Source organism: Ursus arctos, unplaced genomic scaffold (genome assembly GCF_023065955.2).
Source record: "Ursus arctos isolate Adak ecotype North America unplaced genomic scaffold, UrsArc2.0 scaffold_21, whole genome shotgun sequence".
NCBI lineage: Eukaryota > Metazoa > Chordata > Mammalia > Carnivora > Ursidae > Ursus > Ursus arctos.
In genome coordinates this window covers 50,219,586-50,235,510 of record NW_026622886.1, presented here as the reverse complement: position 1 = coordinate 50,235,510, position 15,925 = coordinate 50,219,586, and positions in this window count along the sequence as shown.

Sequence of the window (15,925 nt, the reverse complement as noted above, 5' to 3'; positions counted from 1 at the left end):
AATGCCACATAGTCTTTTCATGGGGGAGAAAGCTTATCCATGTAAGTAAATGCTCAACTTGGGTTTCTTTTATATTTGTATTGGCCTCCCTAACTTGCATAATTGTGAGGGGGGTGGTAAGGTACCTGTGGGTGTTAGGTTAATGCCACCTTGTTTAGTAGATTAAGTTAGTGTCTTAAAAATAGGGATAAGGAACTAGGAGGGTCAGGAAAAACTTGAGTGAGGAGCACATAGGCCTAACATTTTTGGGGGACACACAGACTTTAATAGGAAGTGCGTGACTTAGTTTTTAGGAAGTGCATGACTTAGTTTTTAAGGGGATCTGTATTCAGATCCTTAATTTCATAAAATACACCTACTTGGAATTGGTCTGCTGCTAAACCTGTTTTTGGCCAATTTGCGTCTTTCTATGGTGGTTTCTCTACGGAATAAAGATGTCCAGGATGCCAGAGGCATTCCTAGAAAATGATGGTAGTCCCACAAGAGGAAAGAGAATTTCCACACAAAGTACGGAGGAAATCTGTATCTGACTTTGTCTGTGTGACAATGGTTTGTTTTTTCTATAGTTCAGAAATTAGTTACTAGGCAGGAATATACATGTTTGAAAAATCCATTTGGGAATGGATTGATAATGACTGGCTTTGCTAGTGAAATTATAGGATTCCCCCCCCCCCAAAAAAAAAAAAAAAACTAAGCCCGTAGCTTGGAAGTTTTGATTAAAACATACTTCAGGGGTACCTTGGTGGCTCAGTTGGTCCAAGTTGGTTTCAGCCCAGGTCTTGGCTCAGGGTCTCGGATTTGAGCACTGCATCAGCCTCTGCTCAGCAGGGAGTCCGCTTTCCCTCTGTCCCCTCCCCTTGGGTGTGCATTCTCTCTCAAATCTTTTATTTACTTATTTTTAAGATTTTTTTATTAGGAGGGGAGAGGGAAGAGCAGACTCCCTGCTGAGCAGGGAACCCCACATGAGACTCAATCCCAGGATCCTGAAATGACCTGAGCTGAAGGCAGACAATCAATTGAGCCACCCAGATGCCCCCTCTTTAAAATCCTTTAAGAAAATACATATTTCAGTGGGAGGGGTCCCTGGGTGGCTCAGTCGGGGTATTGGTTTTGGCTCAGATCATAATCTCTGGGTCGAGAGATGGAGCTCCACCCTCTGGAGTCTGCTTGTCCCTCACCTCGTGCTTCCCCCTCCCCCAGGCATTTGCTCACTGGCTTGCTCACTCACTGGCTATCTCAAAATCAAAACTATTTCAGTGGGGAAACACCTTTTTCTAAGTGTCCATTCAAAGGAGTATGATAAGGGGTAGAGTATTTCAGAGCCTAGAGGGGGCCCTGTTCATTGAACAGTTGAACTGAAAAATTGCTGACTCCAACTTGGCTCGTGGTCAGCATACCAATGCCTGTGCTGGAATAGCTGTGGCAGATCCTGACTTGGTGAGAACACGTTGTAGGTAAGAGTCCCGGGCCCACAGAGCATCTGCTCCTTCGTTACTTCTCTATGCTCTAATGACCCCTTTATACCAGGGGTTAACACTGGAGAAAGAAAAAGGTCTGAGGTAAAAACGCTAAGCCTGGTTCTCTCAAATCCCAGTTTGTTCAATAAACCAGATTCAAGTAGTAAATCAGGCCATGTAACTACAACATTTTTCTTGAAATATTTATAGGTTCAGCCTATCTTTTTTTCAAGGTAGGTTTTAACTGGCTGTCCCAGGACTGAAAGTTGAAAAGTTGATTTGTGGGGCGCCTGGGTGGCACAGCGGTTAAGCGTCTGCCTTCGGCTCAGGGCGTGATCCTGGCGTTATGGGATCGAGCCCTGCATCAGGCTCCTCCGCTGGGAGCCTGCTTCTTCCTCTCCCACTCCCCCTGCTTGTGTTCTCTCGTTGGCTGTCTCTCTCTGTCAAATAAATAAATAAAATCTTTAAAAAAGAAAAGTTGATTTGTGCTTTTTTTATTAAAGGTTTTATTTTTAAGTAATCTCCACACCCAACATGGGACTTGAACCCACAACCCCTCCAAGATCTGTTTTGTTTGTTTGTTTGTTTGTTTGTTTGTTTGTTTTTGAGAGAGAGCACTAGTGGGGGAGTGGCAGAGGGAGGGACAGGCAGATTCCCCCTGAGCATCTCTTTCCAGGACCTTGAGGTCATGACCTGAGCCACATCAGACCTTAACCAACTGAGCCACCCAGTCGGTTTGTGCATTCTTAAAGTATGAGCCGGGGGGGCCTGGCTGGCTCAGTTGGAGTGTGCAGGTCTTGGTCTTGGGTTTGTAAGTTCGAGTCCCACATTGGGTGTGGAGATTACTTAAAATCTTATAAATAGGGATACCTGGGTGACTCAGTCGGTTAAGTGTCCGCCTTCAGCTCAGGTCATGATTCCAAAGTCCTGGAACTGAGTTCCGCATCAGGCTTCTTGCTCAGTGGGGAGCCGCCTTCTGCCTGCTGCTCCCCTTGTGCGTGCATGCGCTTGCTTGCTCACTCGTTCGCTCTTTTTCTCCCTCTCTTCTCCTCCCTCTCTCTGACAAATAAAACCTTTAAAAAAAATCTTTAGAAAATGTGATCCTATCTCCAGGGAGCATACATTCCAGAGCCTAACACAACTAAGAAGTTGGTTGAGCAATTTCTCTACTTGAAGATAATCCCAAATTCATTGAGATTTTGGAGTGCCAGAGATGACAAAAGAGATTCTTATGTGCTTCGGGCTCTAAAGTAGCCCCATTCCACCTCCCAACCCAACACCCGTTGCAAATAACTCATACCTTGCCTCATCTGATGGGCAGCCAGGACATCGTTTCCATCTAGGGAAAGGCCACATGTCATGCCATTAGAAGTGGCCACAGGTCAGCTTGAGGTTCTCTGGATATTTGGACAGTAAAATGAACGGTCTGCTCTGCTAAGCTACTGTGGGCTAAAGTTCTAGTAGGTCACAGAAGAGGCGGTATAGACATCTGAGTCCCCATCTCTCACTCCCACCTACTTGGAGTGGACTTGATTAGGTGGGGAAAAGTTAGTTGCAATCTCAGCATCTCCCTAACTTTGTGAAGTGTCCTCCAGTCTCAATGTATAAAGTATTCAAGTTAGAAGTCTCTGGGCTATTCCATCTCTGGTCTAATGTCTGCCTTTGAGGTAATTGGATTTGAAGTCAATTCCCTGTGGTAATCGGGATTCATTGATGTCCTGGACCACCCTTTGCCTCAACCCCAAATCCTGTCCTCCGTTTTGTTTTTGCCTATGTTTCCATAATCGACGATGTAGGAGGACAAAATTATTCATTGTCTATCAGTATTTAAGTTAATATCCTGCTCCTTTAATTTATACATTTAGCTTATTCTTTAAGCTATAGGGGGGTGTTCACTTCATAGAATAGGTTTGTTGAAGGAAGCTGAGCCAGTAGATGAAAGAACAGGCTAGAATCTTAGATTCGTTCATTTATTCAGTAAGTATTAACTTGCCAATGTGCTTGGCACTTAGTTTCTCAGTCCAAGTCTCCCATTAAACAGAGCTGTCGGGTTAAGAACCTAAGAGAGTGGACTCTTAGATGTAAATCTCGCCTCGGATAATTCTAGCTTTGTGACCTTGGGTGAGTTATCTAACCTCTCCAACCAACTTTCTTATTCTCTTTTTTTCTTTTCTTTTTTAAGGAGGCTCCATGCCCAATGTTAGGCTTGAACTCGAAACCCTGAGATCAAGAGTCCTATGCTCTACCAACTGAGCTAGCCAGGCACCCCTCTCTTCAATTTTCTAATCTTTAGGTGATCATTCCTATTTCACAGTATTTTTGTGAGGTTTAAGTGGTATAAAACAATCACTTATTCAAGAAATGTGCCAGCCATTTCTAAATACTGAAGATATTAGCAGTGGCCAAGATAAACATACATAGAGCTTACATTTTGGTGGGGGAGCGGTGTGGGAGGGTGATTGGGTGTGAAGAAGGAGTGTAGTTTTATAAAGTTTTATATAAAATGGCCTTGAGTCTATAAGGTTGATAGGTAACATTTGATCAGAAAACTAAAGAAAGAGCAAGCTGGTTGGATAAATGGAGAAAGAGCTTCCTGGCAGGGGGATAGTAAGTACACATGTCTTCAGGAAAGAGTATGCCTGGCATGTCACAGAAAAAGAAGGCAGTTTGGCTAAATTCAAGTGAGCTAGGGGAACGTAGTTCAAATCTACAATCCTTTATATGAAATCCTTGAGACCTTACTTGCTTTGGAATTTATTTTGACTTTAGAACAGTAATTATAATATTTCACAAAAACTTCCTCAAAGGGATCTGGAGCAGTACCCAGGATTAAAATATATGACTATTTCTGCAGTAAAATACAAGAATAGTCTAATAAATTACCCAGCATGAGTTTCATATCAGGTTTTGTTGCCATATGAGTTCCAAAAATCTTGGGTTTTAGAGCTGTTTTGTCAATTGCAGATAAGAGATTGTGTACCTACCTGTGGCACACAAAGTTAGGTCGTGTGGGGCCTTGTAGGCCCTGGCCGGCACTAGACTCCACTCAAAACGTGATAGTGGACAATGAGATGCCACTTCACACCCTCTAGGATGGCTTTAATAAAAAAGACAGTAAGCTCTGGACAGTGTGTGACGAATTTGGAACCCGTGTATAGTGCTGGTGGGAATGTTAGTGGTGCACTTTGGGACACCGTCCTCCAAAAGTTACAGTTAACATACGACCCAGCCATTCTAGTCCTAGGTATATACCCAGGAGAACTGGAAATGTATATTCACACAAAAAGTTGTACGGGAATGTTCATAGCAGCATTATTCATACTAGTCAAGAAGTAGAAACAACCAAAATGTTCACTAACTGGTGAATGGATAAATAAAATATGGTATATCCACACAAAGGAATATTATTTGGCCATAAAAAGAAAAGGAGTGCTGCTATGTGCTACGCTGATGAACCCTGAAAACATGCTAAGTGAAAGAATCTAATCATAAAAGACCACCTGTTGTATGATTCTATTTACATGAAATGCCCCGAATAGGCAAATTTATAGAGACAGAAAGTAGAAGAGTGGTTTCCTAGGGATAGGGAGGTTGGAGGAGAGGGGAGTGACTGTTAAATGTATGGAGTTTCCTTTAGGGGTAATGAAAATATTCTAAAAGCGATTGGTGATAGTTACACAGCTCTGTGAACCATACTAAAAACAGGTGAATTGTACACTTTAAATCGTTGAATTATATAGTATGTGAATTACAGCTCAGTGAAGCTGTTAAAAACATAAAGTGTGAAGAAATAGTGTGATGTTAATCCGCTGGAGAGTTGTTTTTGTTTGTTTTTTCCATTGGAGAGTTTTGAGCACAGCGGTGGCGTGATCTGACTTAGATCCATAAATTCGGGATGAATATTGGCTATTATTTTATTATACCACAACTACCTCTGAAATGCTAGATGAGTATTTCCCAACTTCAAGCATTTGTGTGCCTCTTTTGGTATTTCTGCCATATCTACACTGTCATTTTCTTTGAATTAACTCACTTTCTATATTTACCATGAAAAAAATCAGTATTCTAAATGGAAAACTAATAACTCTTGCCATAAATAGAAGGTAATTTTTTAAAAAAACAGAACTACATAAGCTTTTTTTTTTTTTTTAAGATTTTATTTGTCAGAGCACAAGCAGGGGGGTGGCAGGCAGAGGGAGAAGCCGGCTCCCTGCTGAGCAAGGAACCCGATGTGGCACTCAATCCCAGGACTTCAGGATCATGACCTGAGCCGAAGGCAGACGCTTAACCAACTAAGCCACCCAGGCATCCCCATAAGCTTTTAAGTTCAAAAAAAAAAAAAGTTGGGGTGCCTGGGTGGTGCAGTTAGTTGAGTGTCCGACTTTTGGTTTTGGCTCAGGTTGTGATCTCAGGGTCATGAGATCAAGCCACATGTTGGGCTCCTTAAGATTCTCTCTCCCTCTCCCTCTGCCCCTTCCCCACGTGCTCTCTCTGTCTGTCTCTCTCTAAAATAAATCTTTAAAAAGTTTATCACTATTTATCACCAAAATGATTTTTATCACCAAAAATGATACCACCCAAAGTGATCCCACGTATGTCCATTGGAAATGTCTCTCGAGCTGTAAGCTTGTGAGGTCAGGGACAATGTCTACATGGTCAATTATATTGCCTGACATACAGCGGGTGCTCAAAATCTGTGGATAACTAAATATGTTGGGCTTATTAAAAAGTCAAGGATGAATGAAATAATCTCCTCTGTGTGAATATGAATCACCTCTGCCAATTGAATAAATTTCATTCTTAATCTCACCTCCAAAAAAGCAGGATTCAAAGATCTTAAGGGTACAGGGCACTTGGCTGGCTCAGTTGGAAGAGCATGGGACTCTTGATCTTAGGGGATGTTCCAGCCCCATGTTGGGCATAGGGTTTACCTAAAACAATAACAACAACAACAAAGATCTTAAGGGTAGAGTTTTGGAATCTGAATTTTAATACCATCCCAAGTGATTCTGACACAATGGGTCTACAGACCATACTTTGAAAAATATTAAAGAATTGTACCAGAAAAAAAAGTATATGCATGATTGGTTTACTCTAGTTTGGGAATAGAAACATGGACATTACAGTGTTACTTCAGTCATGATTGGTGGATGGAGGAGTCCAAGATCAATTGGGAGAAAGGGGAAGCCAGAAAAGAACTGATTGAAAAAAATAAGGGTGGCTGAGGGACTGAGGGTGTTGAGCAAGAGGGCAAGGTCAGAAGGCATAGGGGAAGTGGTAAAACACATAATGAAGCATATAAGACCTACGACAAATATTTATATACCCACCTCCCAGCTTAAGAAAGACAGGGTTACCTGTAGAGTTGGACCTGTCTGTGAACCCCCACCCATTGCACCCCACTCTCTCCCTACCAGTGGTAACCACTACACGGAAGCTAACTTCATCATTCTCGTGAATTTCTTTGTACTAATATTATGTATGTATATATTTCTTCACATTTTACATGCAAGTGAAAATATTAAGTAGACAGATATAAAGGTTTGGAGTTTAAGGGAAAGAGGCCTAGGTTGGAAATAAAAATTTGGGTATCATCACTTTATAATTGGTTTTTAATTCATGAAACTGGATGAGGTTGGCTAGGAAGGGAGTATATAGATGGGGGGAGGGGGAGAGAGAGAGAGAGGACTGGAGACTGAATCCTGTATACTTCAGGTTTTAGTAATCAGGGAGATGAGGAGAAACCAGCAAAAGAGACAAAAGGAAAGGCCAATAAGGTAGGAAGAAAACTAGGATATGATGAGGTCCTAGGAGACAAGTGAAAAAAATGTTGCGAGAAGGAGCAAGTGATCAACTGTGCCAACTGCTGTTAATAGGTTAACTCAGTTAACAATTGAGAATATGGGGGCGCCTGGGTGGTGCAGTCGGTAAGCGTCTGCCTTTGGCCCAGGGCGTGATCCCAGGATTCTGGGATCGAGCCCCACATCAGGCTCCTCCGCTGGGAGCCTGCTTCTTCCTCTCCCACTCCCCTGCTTGTGTTCCCTCTCTCGCTGGCTGTCTCTCTCCCTGTCAAATAAATAAATAAATAAAATCTTAAAAAAAAAAAAAAGAATTGAGAATATGGGATTATCAATGACCTTGATGAGAAGTTTTAATGAGGCTGGTCCGATGGTAGTGGGTTATCAAAACATATTAACATTAGTGTCACTAAATTTGGTATACAACCCCCCACTGCTAAATTTGGCTGGCTTTTTAAAAAAAAAAAAAGTTTTAATGAAGAGGTGGGGGCAAAAGCATGATCAGAATGGGTTCAAAAGAGAATGGGCAGAATGTCTCTAACATATATTATTGTTAAATATGATACCAATTGTAAAGAGAGAAAATGGGATGGGAGAACATTGAAGACATCTTTTTCAAACAGTTTTGCTGAAAAAGGAAGGAGAGCAGTGTCTGAAAGAAGTGGGGTCAAGAGAGGGATTTTATAAAATGGTAGAAACATCAGCATGATTGCTTAAGGGTGGAAAACAGAGAAATAGAGAAAAGTAGATGATGTAAGAGATAGAGAAACCCACGTCCCTGAACAGACAAGGGATGGAGTCCAGCGCACAGGTGGAGAGGCTGGCCTCGAACAGGAGCATTGACAGTTTATGTAAATAACAATTTAGAATATATAATGCAAAAGCAGATAGGGTTTTCAGTTACTGGTCAAGGGTCCTTTGGGGAGAGCCAGGTTTCCTTTAGAGCCCATGGTGAAAGGAATGTTGAAGGTGGGGATTTTACTGATGATGAACCCTGACTTCAGAGGGCTGTGAAAGAGGAAAACAAACAATCAAAAGAAAAAGAAAGAAAAAAAAAAAAGCAACGTCTTTTTTTTTTTCCTTTCCTTTTTTTTTTTTGAGAGAGAACAAGCATTTGAGCTGGGGTGGGGGGTGTGGCCAGAGGGAGAGGGAGAGAATCTTAAGCAGACTCCACACTCAGCACAGAGCCTAATGCGGGGCTCAATTTCACAACCCTAAGATCATGACCTGAGCAGAAACCAAGAGTCGGTGTTCAATGGACTGAGCCACCCAGGTGCCCCTAAAAAGGAAATCTTTTTAAGAAATTGTAATAGTTATACTTCACAGGACTGGAGAATTAAATGAAATACTATAGCAAGGGACTTTGCATAGAAACTGCTGGGTAACGTAACATTACAAATGGCAGTTAGTTATTATTCCTGGCCCAGTCTTCAGTTTCGCTATGTCTTAAAAACTCAATTTTTAAAATTGTTTTATTGAGGGTAATTGATATACAATCAACCGTAGATATTTAAAGTATACAATTTTAAAAGGTTTACAGTACATGCGTACCCATAAAACCATCACCATTCTCAAAATAATGAAACTATGGGTCACCCCCAAAGTGTCCTCTTTCTTCGTTATCTCACCATCCTGTCACTCCCAGCCCCTCCCAAGGCAACTACTAAGCTGCTTTTTGCCACATAAGTTAGTTTGCATTTTTCTAGATAAAGTAAACTAAATCATAAACTAAATCATACAATATATACTTTTTATCCTGCCTTTTTTCATTCAGCGTAATTATTTGGAGATTCATCACTGTTGCATCATTGCTTTTTCTTGCCGAGTAGGCTTTCCCCGCGTGGATGTACCACCGTTTGTCCGCTCATCTGTCGGTGGGCACGTGCGTGTGTTTCCAGTTTGGGCTATTATAAAGCTGCTATAAACATTTACGTGCGGGTCTCTGTGGACAGATGCTTTTTTTCTCTTGGGTGAATACCTAGGAATGGAATTACAGTCACACTGTAAGAGTATTCCTCGCTTTTAAAGAAACGGTCAAAAACTTTTAAAAGGGACCCCTGGATTCTTAAGTCGGTTGAGTGTCTGCCTTTGGCTCAGGCGGTGATCCCAGGGTCCTGGGATCGAGTCCCAGGTTGGGCTCCCTGCTCGATGGGGAGCCCGCTTCTCCCCCCGCCTGCTGCTCCCCCTGCTTGTGCTCGCTCTCTCTGACAAATAGATGAATAAAATCTTCCCAGCGAGGAGGGAGACACAAGCATGGGAAGTGGGAGAGGAAGAAGCAGGCTCCCAGCAGAGAAGCCTGATGTGGGGCTCGATCCCAGAACGCTGGGATTACGCCCTGAGCCGAAGGCAGACCCTTAACGACTGCGCCACCCAGGCGCCCCTTAAAAAAAATTTTTTTAAAGATATTGCTGAATTGTTTTCCAAAATGATTGTACTATTTTACATTCTTCCTAGCAGAGTATGAGAGTTTCAGTTTCTTCCCGATCTCCAGCACTTGGTTGTTTTTTAAATTTTAGCCACTCTGATAGGTACATAGTGTATCTGAACCAGCGTGAGTTTGCTCCTTCTGGTGAGTCAGAAGCTACACCAGGCTGAGCTGTCCCACAAAGAAAACTTATTTGTAGCAAATAAGGAGATCATGGGAATGGCTTCCAAGGCCATGACTCCCCAAGAAAGGGTGAATGGGTTCCTTTTGCTTAGGGTCAGTATGTTATGTAAATGAGGCTGAGGCTCCTCCTTGGACAGAGATGTTAGTACTAGAATGAGGTAAAGGGAATTGTAGGTCATTCCAGAGGTCACTCCGTGATCCATGTGCACAGGCACCAGTCAGGTTCAGCTCAGAAGGTCTGGGTGGTCTGGGCAGCGGGAGGTCTTGTCCCGGCAGTCACCATCACCTGCGGGGTGGTTTGGGATTTCATTTGTCTGAGTTAAGGAGAAAGCTAGAAAAAAGAGCTTAGGAAAAAATGTAAGACAAAGGTGAGTGAGTATAAGCAGGTGGGCAGTAAAGGCCTGGTCATGGGGTCTAGCTGGTGACAATAGTGGTGTCTCATTATGGTTTTATTTCATTTTTCCATAATAACTAATGATGTTGAGCATTTTTTCAGGTGCTTATTTGCCATATGTATATCTTTTTGGTGAAATGTCTGTTCGAATCTTTTTCCCATGTGTTTAAAATCAGTTTGCTTATTTTTATTGAGGTTTTTTTTTTTTAAGTAATCTCTATACCCAACATGGGGGTTGAACTTACAACCTTGAGATCAAGAGTTGCTTCCTCCACTGACTGAGCCAGCCAGGTGTCCCTTTATTGAGTTTTGAGAGTTCTTTATTCTTTTTTTTAATAAGATTTTATTGAGAGGGTTTTATTTTTGAGAGTTCTTTATTCTGAATGCAAGTTATTTCTTAGATACGTGATTTGAGTATTTTATCTTCGAGTTTGTGACTTATCCTTTTATTCTCTTAAGAGTGTTTACTTAGGGGCACCTGGGTGGCACAGCGGTTAAGCGTCTGCCTTTGGCTCAGGGCGTGATCCCGGCGTTGTGGGATCGAGCCCCACATCGAGCCCCACATCGAGCCCCACATCAGGCTCTTCCACTATGAGCCTGCTTCTTCCTCTCCCACTCCCCCTGCTTGTGTTCCCTCTCTCGCTGGCTGTCTCTATCTTTATCAAATAAATAAATAAAAAATCTTTAAAAAAAAAAAGAGTGTCTACTTAAAGTAGAAGTTACTAATTTTGTTGAAATCAAATTTACTTTCTTTTATGGATCATGCTTTTGGTATTGAATGTAGGATAGTTTCTTTATTCAAGGTCACTGAGTTCTTCTCCTGAAAGTTTATAGTTTTAGGTCTGTGATGCACTTTAATTTTTGTATCTAGTATGAGATGGATCAGAATTCTTTTTTTTTTTTTTTTTTTTTTTTTTTGCTTATGGATTTCCAATTGTTCCAGCACCCATTTGTTGAAAAGACTGTCCTTTCTCTATTGAATTGTCTTTGCACTTTTGTCAAACATCAATTGACTCTATATTTGTGGGGCTATTTCCAGACTTTATTCTGTCCCATTGACCTGTTTGTCTATCTTGATACCAATATCATTATCTTGATCACTGTAGCTTTATAGTGAGTCTTGAAGTCAAGTAGGGTAAGCTGCCAGTTTTGTCCCTCTGGCACTTTTCTACAGAAAGAAAGAAAGAAAGAAAGAAAGAAAGAAGGAAAGAAAGAAAGAAAAAGAAAGGAAAGGAAAGGAAAGAAAGAAAAAAAGAAAATCTGAGATTTTGGGGATTGCATTGAATGTATGAATCAATTTGGAGAGAATTTGACATCTTAACAATATTGAATTTTTCCACCAAAGAATGCAATGTATCTTTCCATTTATTTAGGTTTTCTTTAACTTTCTCAGCAGTATTTTGTAGGACAACTCAATTTTGAAAGCTCACTGAGAGTCAAACTAGCCATATATTCTGGGTCAGAAAATTAGTCACAAATGCCTGGGTTCAAATGCTAAATGTTACTGTCTATATGATATTGAGTAAGTTATTTAACCTTTTGGTGACCTAGTGTCCTAATCTGTAAAATGCGAGTAATACTAGTACATTCCTTATGGTGTTTTGAAGATTAAATGAGATAATATGAGGGCGCCTGGCTGGCTCAGTCTGTAGAGCGTGCGACTCTTAATCTCAGGGTCATGAGTTCAAGCCCCACACTGGGCCTAGAGCTTACATAAAAAAAAAAATTAAATGAGGGGCGCCTGGGTAGCGCAGTCGTTAAAGCGTCTGCCTTCGGCTCAGGGCGTGGTCCCGGCGTGCTGGGATCGAGTCCCACATCGGGCTCCTCCGCTATGAGCCTGCTTCTTCCTCTCCCACTCCCCCTGCTGTGTATCCCTCTCTCGCTGGCTGTCTCTCTGTCACATAAATAAATAAAATCTTTAAAAAAAAAAAATTAAATGAAGTAATATGTACAAGACACTTAGGATAGCCGCTGGCACGCAGTAAGTATTCAATAATTTAAAAAATGTTACCTATTATTACTATTTGCAAGGCACTTTACAACAGTTATTTCATTTACATCTCAATTCCTAAGACACCTCTCCTTTAGCTCCAATCTTTGATGATAACATTCCTAGCATTTCAAACATTCCCTTTATTTTTTTAAATATTTTTTTTCAATATTCCCTTTAACGTTGAGCCTCCCCTTTACACTAAACAGTCCACCAGCTTAACTCCCACTGAACCTAAAGACTCGCCGCTCGTTCACTATCTATTGATTTTCCATCACTAGATCAGAGATTTTATTTTTCTGTTTTCCACTATTCTGTTGTTGTTTTTTTTTTAAGATTTTATTTGTGAGAGAGAGAGCACGAGCAGGAGGAGGGGCACAAGGGAGCGGGACAAGAGACTTGGCCAGCAGGCTAGTCCCAGGACCCCAAGATCACGACCCGAGCTGAAGCCAGATGCTCAACCAGCTGAGCCACCCAGGAGCCCCTGTTTTCTACGACCCTGAAAATTTTTAATAAAATTGCAAAATACAATGAAACTATGGTTTTCCATTTTTTAAGTGGGCAGAATCCTTTCTTCAAGTGAACGTCTCTCAGAAGCTTAACATTGTAACTTGTGAAAGTTTGCTTTTGCTGAAGCAGGATGCATATGTGTCTATCTGAGGTGATCACACCCTTCTCCACTTCTCTTCCGACCCCCAAAACACCCCGAAACCCCTCCAGGGTTCCAGGAGCACAGTTAGAAAAATACTGGGGGGGGGCGGAGAAGAAGGAGAAGAAGAAGAAAGAAAGAGAAAGGGAGGGAGGGAGGGAGGGAGGAAGGAAAAGGAAGGAAGGAAGGAAGGAAGGAAGGAAGGAAGGAAGGAAGGAAGGAAGGAAGGGAGGAAGAGAGAAAAAAGAAAAAGAAAAGAAAAGAAATAAAAAAGAAAAGAAAAGAAACAACACTTAAATGATAAAATTCCATAACAGCTCCAAAAGCAAAGAAGGTAACACTGCAGAAAGCAAACTGTTTGATTGATTTAGGAAGCACCTTCACATAACTATATGATGGGAATAATTCCTCTGCTGATGTTAGAAAGGAGATTGAGGTGCAAATATATAATGTGCAAAAGCACTGGTGTAGAGAGCTGAACATAGGAAGGCTGAGGACCCCTATGTTATCCATCAGAAAGCCCCGGGGACAGAGGCTTAGAATTCTGCTGCCCAGTTTCCCTGAAGACTTTCCTTCCTGGCCCCTCTGTTCCACTGGCGTGCCATCCTCAGTACCTTTATGTCCCAACTCTTGCTTAGTCCAAACGTACCCCGCCTTCTGTATGAAGGTCATGGTGTTCTGCTCACTCATGCTCCCCCATGTCCATATCTTTAAATACAACTAAGTTGCAAAGCCCAGATTTGGAGCTAATTCCAAATTTTGTCTTCTTTATTCTTTGACTTCTAAAGCCAAGATACCAATCTCTGTATTTCCTTTTTTTTTTTTTTTAAGATTTATTTATTTATTATTCTAGAGAGAGAACAAGAGAGCGCAAGCACAGGGTGGGGAGGTTCAGGGCAGAGGGGCAGAGAGAGAGGTGAAGAGAGAATCTCAAGCAGACTCCCTGCTGAGTAAGTGCGGAATCTGATGTGGGGCTCCATCTTCCAACCTTGAGATGGTGGCCTGAGCTGAAACCAAGAGTTCCACACTCAGCCGACTGAGCCACTCACGCGTCCCTAATCTGTGTGTTTCTAATGGCACCTATCTCTAGCAAAACAATTAATACCAGTCACTTCCTTGGGACAGTTCTCCCTGCCAGGTAAGTTAATTCAGATCAAACTATAAAACTAAGGGTTGTTTTCAGCAGAGGATTAGTACTGAAGGGGGCGCCTGGGTGGCACAGCGGTTAAGCGTCTGGCTTCAGCTCAGGGTGTGATCCCGGCGTTATGGGATCGAGCCCCACATCAGGCTTCTCCACTGGGAGCCTGCTTCTTCCTCTCCCACTCCCCCTGCTTGTGTTCCCTCTCTCACTGGCTGTCTCTCTCTCTGTCAAATAAATAAATAAAATCTTTAAAAAAAAAAGGATTAGTACTGAAGTGGTAAATTGCCATTTTCTACTCTAGGGACAACAATTTTGTCTAGGAGAGATCATTTCTGTATAAATACAACATACCCTCTTATGACTCTGCCAATAGGCTACATTCCTACAAACCCTTCCCAAACCTCATTAAAAATTGTTTTTAAATGAATTTACTATGTTTGTACATGGAACATTTCTAGAAGGATCTCCAAGATTACAGTGGATAAGGAGATAATAATGGCCGCCGCCTCCAGGGGGAAGAACCCGGTGACTGGAGGACAGGGGGAGGAAGATTTCTTTTTCAGTGCTGTGGCCCTAATCCAAGCCACTGTTGCCTCCCACCTAGATTATAGCAGTGACACCATAACTGGTTTTCTTGCCTCTACTATTACCCATCACTGTTCATTCACCACATAGCAACATATATATTATTAAAAAAATAAATAAATCCAATCTGTCACTTCCCCCACTTAAATCCTTCCAAAGGCCTCCTTCTGCAATTAAAATAAAATCCCAGCTCCTTACTGTGGATACAAGCCTCTGCCTGATCTGGCTCTTCCCTTCCTCTCTGACCTCCTTCCCATTATTCTTTCTGCTCCAGCCACATGGGTCTCCTTTCTGTTCCTCAGGCACTCCAAGCTCATTCCTTTCTCAGGGCCTCAGATCTTTTTTTTTTTTTTTTTTTTCTTAAAGATTTTATTTATTTGACAGAGAGAGACACAGTGAGAGAGGGAACACAAGTAGGGGGAGTGGGAGAGGCTCAGATCAACGCACAACTGGCTCCTTCTCATTCAAGGGTTGGTTCAAACTTCACCTCAGAGAATCTCCCTCTGACCATTCTGACTAAAGGAGCCCCTCCCCCCCACCAGCAATCTCTTCCCAATACCTTGTTTTGTTTTCATCATGTCACTTCCTACTGAAGTTATTTCTTTTTTTTTTTTTTTTAAGATTTTTTTATTTATTTATGTGACAGACAGACAGCCAGCGAGAGAGGGAACACAAGCAGGGGGAGCGGAAGAGGAAGAAGCAGGCTCACAGCGGAGGAGCCCGATGTGGGACTCGATCCCGGCACGCCGGGATCACGCCCTGAGCCGAAGGCAGACGCTTTAACGACTGCGCTACCCAGGCGCCCCTACTGAAGTTATTTCTTGCATTATCTGTCGAATGTCTACCTGTCCTAGGATGTAGGCTCCTTGAGGGTAAAGGCCTTGTTTCTCATTTTACCGCTGTTTTCTCAGCATTTAGAACACGCATGGTACTGAATGAATGAATGTGTGTATGAGGTCAGGTAGGAAGGTCTCAGGTGGTGGACAGTTGTCTTACGACTATGGTTGCTGTAACACATTAGCACCGACTCAGTGGCCTAACAGCACAGGATTATGATCTTACAGTTCTAGACATCAGGAGTCCGAAATGGATCTTCGGGGCCAAAATCAAGATACCGGCAGAGCTGAGTTCTTTCTGGAGGCTCTAGGAGAGAAAGCAGTTCCTTCTCTTTTCCACTTTCTAGAGGCTATCTGCATTCTTTGGCTTGGGGCCTCTTCCTTCATCTTCAAAGTCAGCAGCATAACGTCAAATTTCCCTGACAGTCACGCCTCCCTTTTATAAAGACCCTTGTCGTTTCACTGGG